At 40.4% G+C, this 6,013-nt stretch overlaps 1 pseudogene; it reads left to right on the top strand.

Annotated features, from left to right (window-relative positions):
* Positions 1-3,050: 3,050 nt before the first annotated feature.
* LOC111368246 lies at positions 3,051-5,520 on the top strand (annotated as a pseudogene).
* Positions 5,521-6,013: the final 493 nt, after the last annotated feature.

Genomic DNA, 6,013 nt, shown 5'->3' with positions numbered 1-6,013 from the left:
AAAAGTCCCCGATAGGGCTTAGTTGATCCATGATTTATGTTCATCTTTCGTTTCCTTTTCATTTGTTTTGAGAAATCTATCGATCAATTCCGATTCTTTCTTTTTCTCTTGATTCTTTTCTGATCGAGATGTATAGATCCTTTTCATGGATTAATGAAATTGTGCAAAAGCTCTATATGCCTCTGCCATTTTATGAATCTCTTCCTTTTTGCATATGGCATCGCCACTCCCTTTGGCAGCATCCACTAATTCGAAACTTAATTTGGAAGCCATATTTCGACTCAGACGCTTTCAGGATACCAATAATAACCAACGAATGGCAAGTGCTTTCCCTTGTGTGGATCTTGTTTCAATGGGAACTTGATGAGTTGATCCACCTACATGTCTTGCTTTTACTACTATATCGGGAGTTACTCCACATACTGTTTGACGTAAAAAAGATATTGGATTTGTTTCTGTCTTTTGTTGAGTATTTTTCATGGCTCGATAGATAATTTGATAAGCCAATGATTTTTTTTTTGTGTTTCAGAATACGGTTAACCAACATGTTAACTAATCGATTATAATAAATTGGATCGGATTTTGCTATTTTTTCTTCTACGGTACCTCGACATGACACGAGCGTGAAAGGGGTTCAAGAATCTATTTTTTTATAAGGGCTAAATTCACTTATTTTGGTCTTTTTTACCCCATATTGTAGGGTAGATCTTGAAAGATATGAAGATCTCCCTCCAAGCCATACATACAACTTTCATCGAATACGACTTTTCGCAGAATTCTATATGCATCTTTAAGATTGAGTATGGAATTCTATTTACTCACTTTAAATTGAGTATCTGTTTCCCTCCCTTTCCTGCTAGGATTGGAAATCCTGTATTTTACATATCCATACGATTGAGTTCTTGGGTTTTCAAAATAGTGTAAAAAGAAGTGCTTCAAATCATTGCTATTTGACTCAGACATTTTCTAAAAAAGTCGAGAATTTGTTGACATGGACAAAGTTAGGGAAAACCTCTAAAATTATTTCCATATTGAACCTTGGACATATAAGAGTTCCAAATCGAATCTCTTTAGAAAGAAGATCTTTTGTTTCAAGGTAGCCTGCTCTAGTCCCCTTACGAAAATCTTGTTATTGGGTTAGCCATACACTTCACATGTTTCTAGCAATTCACATGGCATCATCAAATGATACAAGTTTTGGATAAGAAACTACAACGTAGAATGCCCTTGTTGAAGATCTTTTACTTCGATAGCATCTAGGATTACTCGAACAATGTTATATGTTACACCGAGTAAATCCTTAACCTTTCATCCTCTTACTAAGACTGAAGAATATTCTTGTAAATTATGGCTAATATCGGGTATATAAGTAGTGATTTCAAATCTAGATGTTAATCGTACTCTGGCAACTTTACGTAAGGCAGAATTTGGTTTTTTTGGGGTGATAGTGGAAAAGTTGATAGATAAGTCACCCTTACTGCCACTCTACAGAACCATATATGAGATTTTCAACTCATACAGCTCCTCGTTCAATTCTTTTGAATTCATTGGATCCTTTTCTACGTTTGACAATCCCTTCCCTTCTTCCACTCTGTCCCGAAGAGTAACTAGGACCATTTAGTCACGTTTTCATGTTCCAATTGAACACTTTCCATTTTTGATTATTTTCAAAGGAGAAGATTATTCTCTTTACCAAACATATGCGGATCCAATCACGATCCTATAATAAGAACAAGAGATCTTTCTCGATCAATCCCTTTGCCCCTCATTCTTCGAGAATCAGAAAGATCCTTTTCAAGTTTGAATTTGTTCATTTGGAATCTGGGTTCTTCTACTTCATTTTTATATAATATTTTCCCCTCTCTTTTTTATATCATTCCTTAAGTCCCATAGGTTTGATCCTGTAGAATTTAACCCATTTTCTCATTGAATGAAGGGTACGAAATCAATTTGATTGATTTTTCGATCAAATGTACTATGTGAAATCTTCGGGTTTTTCCTCTTCCTCTATCCCTATCCCATAGGTACAGTGTTTGAATCAATAGAGAACCTTTTCTTCTGTATGAATCGATCTTATTCCATTCCAATTCCTTCCCGATACCTCCCAAGGAAAATATCGAATGGATCCCAAATTGACGGGTTAGTGTGAGCTTATCCATGCGGTTATGCACTCTTCGAATAGGAATCTATCGTCTAAAAGATCCTGGCTTTTGTACTTTGGTGGGTCTCCGAGATCCTTTCAATGACTTATGTTGTGTTGAAGGGATATCTATCTAATCCGATCGATTGCGTAAAGCTCGCAATAGCAATGGAACTGGGGAACGTATACAGAAAAGATAGTTCTTTTCTATTATATTATTATTTTCTATTATATTAGATTATATTAGTAAGTGATCCCAGCTTAGTAAGTTCTTTCTTCCTTGATGAACTGTTGGCACCAGTCCTACATTTTGTCTCTGTGGACCGAGGAGAAAAGGGGCTCGGCGTGTACATGAGAGAAGCAAGGAGGTCAACCTCTTTCAAATATACAACATGGATTCTAGTAATGCAATGTATTTTGACTCTCATGTCTATCCGAATGAATCATCATTTCCACGGAGGTTAATCTTTGCCTACTATGTAAGAGGAGAGCAAGTTACAAATTCCATCTCAGTAGGACATGTATTTCTATTACTATAAAATTCATAAATGTAGTTAATGGTGGGGTTACCATTATCCTTCCTATAGTGACGAATCTTGTATGTGCTCTTAAGAAAAGGAATTTGTCCATTTTCTGGGGTCAAAAGGGGCGTGGAAACACATAAGAACTCTTGAATGGAAATGGAAAAGAGATGTAACTCCAGTTCCTTCGAAATCGCTAGTCAATCCTATTTTTGATAGGGCAGTTGGCAATTTAATCGGATTTTGACCATTATTTTCATATCTGTAATAGTGCAAAAAGAAGGCCCGGCTCCAAGTTGTTCAAGAATAGTGGCGTTGAGTTTTCGACCCTTTGACTTAGGATTAGTCAGTTTTATTTCTCAATGGGGGCCGAAAAGGGATATAACTCAATGGTAGAGTGTCATGTTGACGTGGTGGAAGTCATCAGTTCAAGCTTGATTATCCCTAAACCCAATGTGAGTTCTTCTATTTGGATTTGCTCCCCACCACGATTCAATGAGAATAGATAAGAGGCTCGTATAATTGACGTGAGGGGGTAGGGATGGCTATATTTCTGGGAGCGAACTCCGGGTGAATATGAAGTACATGGATACAAGTTATGCCTTGGAGTGAAAGACAATTCCAAATTCGCTTTGTCTACGAACAAGGAAGCTATAAGTAATGCAACAATGAATCTCATAGAGAGTTCGATCCTGGCTTAGGATGAACGCTGGCGACAAAGTGGTGTTTCCAGTGGTGGAGGGGTGAGTAACACGTAAGAACATGTCCTTGGGAAGGGAACAATAGCTGGAAATGACTGCTAATACCCCGTAGGCTGAGGAGCAAAAGGAGAAATCCACCCGAGTAGGGGCTTGCGTCTAATTAGCTAGTTGGTGAGGTAATAGCCTATGAAGGCAATGATCAGTAACTAGTTCGAGAGGATGATCAGCCACACTAGGACTGAGACATGGCCCAAACTTCGATGGGAGGCAGCAGTGGGGAATTTTCCTCAATGGGCGAAACCTGATGGAGCAATGCTGCATGGAGGTAGAAGGTCCACGGGTCGTGAACTTCTTTTCTCGAAAAAAAAGCAATGACAGTATCTGGGAAATAAGCATCGGCTAACTCTGTGCTAGCAATTGTGATAAGATAGAGGATGCAAGTGTTACCCAGAATGATTGGGCGTAAAGCATCTGTAGGTAGCTTTTTTAAGTTCATCGTCAAATCCCAGGGCTCAATCCTGGATAGGCGGTGGAAACTACCAAGCTGGAGTACGATAGGGGCAAAGAGAATTTCAGGTTGAGTGGTGAAATGCATAGAGATCGAAAAAAACACCAACGATGAAAGCACTCTGCTAGGCCGATACTGACACTAAGAGATGAAAGCAAGGGGAGCGAATGGGATTAGATATCCCAATAGTCCTAGCCGTAAATGATGGATACTAGGTGCTGTATGTATCGATCAGTGCAGTGCTATAGCTAATGCGTTAAGTATCTTACTTGGAGAGTATGTTTGCAAGAATGAAACTCAAAGGAATTAACGGGGGCCCACATAAGTAATGGAGCATGTGGTTTAATTCGATGCAAAGTGAAGAACCTTACTAGGGTTTGACATGCCGCGAATCCTCTTGAAAGAGAGGGGTACCTTCGGGAATGAGGACACAGGTGGTGCATGGATGTCGTCAACTCGTGCCGTAAAGTGTTGGGTTAAGTCCTGCAACGAGTGCAACCCTCGTATTTAGTTTCCATCATTGAGTTTGGAACCTTGGACAAACTGTCGGTGATAAGCAAGAGGAAGGTGAGGATGACATCAAGTCATCATGCCCCTTATACCCTAGGCGACACACATGCTACAATGGCCGGGAAGAAGGGTCACGATCTCATGAGGGTGAGCTAACCCCAAAAACTTATCCTTAGTTTGGATTACAGGGTGTAACTCGCCTGTATGAAGCCAGAATCGCTAGTAATCGTCAGTCAGCCATGCAGGTGATTACTAGCAATTTCGATGAGAAATTCTATTATCAATGAACGGTGATTACTAGCCCTGCATTCGGTATCCCCCTCCCTAAGGTTAAGGTAATGACTTTGGGCATGGCCAGCTCTTATAGTGTGACGGGCGGTGTGTACAGGGCCCGGGAATGAATTCTTTTTCCTTTTTGTAGGGACCAGGAGATTAGATCTAACCTTAAGAAGAATGCTTGGTATAAATAACTCACTTGGTCTTCGACCCCCTCAGTCACTATGAACGCCCCCGATCAGTGCAATGGTATGTGTCTATTTATCTATCTCTTGACTTGAAATGGAAACATGTTTGAAAAAGGATCTTAGAGTATATAGGGTTGGGCTAGGAGGGTCACTTAACACCTTCTTTTTTCTTCTCATCGGAATTATTTCACAAAGACTCATAGGGTAAGGAAGAAGGGAGGAGCAAGCACACTTGGAGAACGCAGTACAACGGAGAGTTGCATACTATATTTAGGAAGGATGAATCACTCTCGAAAAGGATTCTATTCATTTTCTCCCAATTGGTTGGACCATAGGTACGATGATTTACTTCACGAGCGAGGTCTCTAGTTCAAGTCCAGGATGGCCCAGTTGTACCAGGGAAAAGAATAGAAGAAGGATCTGACTACTTCATGTATGCTCTACTTGGCTCGGGGAGATATAGCTTAGTTGGAAGAGCTCCTCTCTTGCAATTGGGTCACTGTGATTATAGGTTGGATGTCTAATTGTCTAGGCGATAATGATAGTATCTTGTACCTAAATCGATGGCTCACTTTTTGTAAGTAATAGGGAAGAGGACAGAAACATGCTACTGAAAGACTCTACTGAGATAAAGATAGGCTATCAAAAACGTAGAGGAGGTAGGATGGGTAGTTAGTTAGATCTAGTATGGATCATACATGGACGGTAGTTGGAGTCGGCGGCTCTCCCAGAGGTCCCTCATCTGAGATCCCTGGGGAAGACGATCAAGTTGGCCTTTGTAAATGGCTTGATGTACTACTCCCTTCAACCCTTTGAGAAAATGCAGTAAAAGAAAAGGAAGGAAAATCCATGGACCAACCCCATCATCTCTACCCAGTAGGAACTACGAGATCACCCTAAGGGTGTCTTTGGCATCCAGGGGTTACAGACTGACCATAGAACCCTGTTCAATAAGTGGAATGCATTAGCTGTCTGCTCTCAGGTTAGGCAGTAAGGGTCAGAGAAGGACAATCACTCTTTCTTAAAACCAGCATTCTTAAGGCCAAAGAGTCGGGAGGAAAGGGAGGAATGCTCTTCGTTGGTTTTCCTATAGCTAAAACCTCTGGAACCATAAGAATCCTTAGTTAGAATGGGATTCCAACTCAGCACCTTTTATGTGAGATAGAGCA

The sequence above is a fragment of the Olea europaea genome, chromosome 19, assembly GCF_002742605.1.
Source record: "Olea europaea var. sylvestris chromosome 19, O_europaea_v1, whole genome shotgun sequence".
In the NCBI taxonomy this organism is placed as follows: domain Eukaryota; kingdom Viridiplantae; phylum Streptophyta; class Magnoliopsida; order Lamiales; family Oleaceae; genus Olea; species Olea europaea.
The sequence above is the reverse complement of the archived record's forward strand: the minus strand, read 5'-3'. Positions and strand labels throughout refer to the sequence as shown.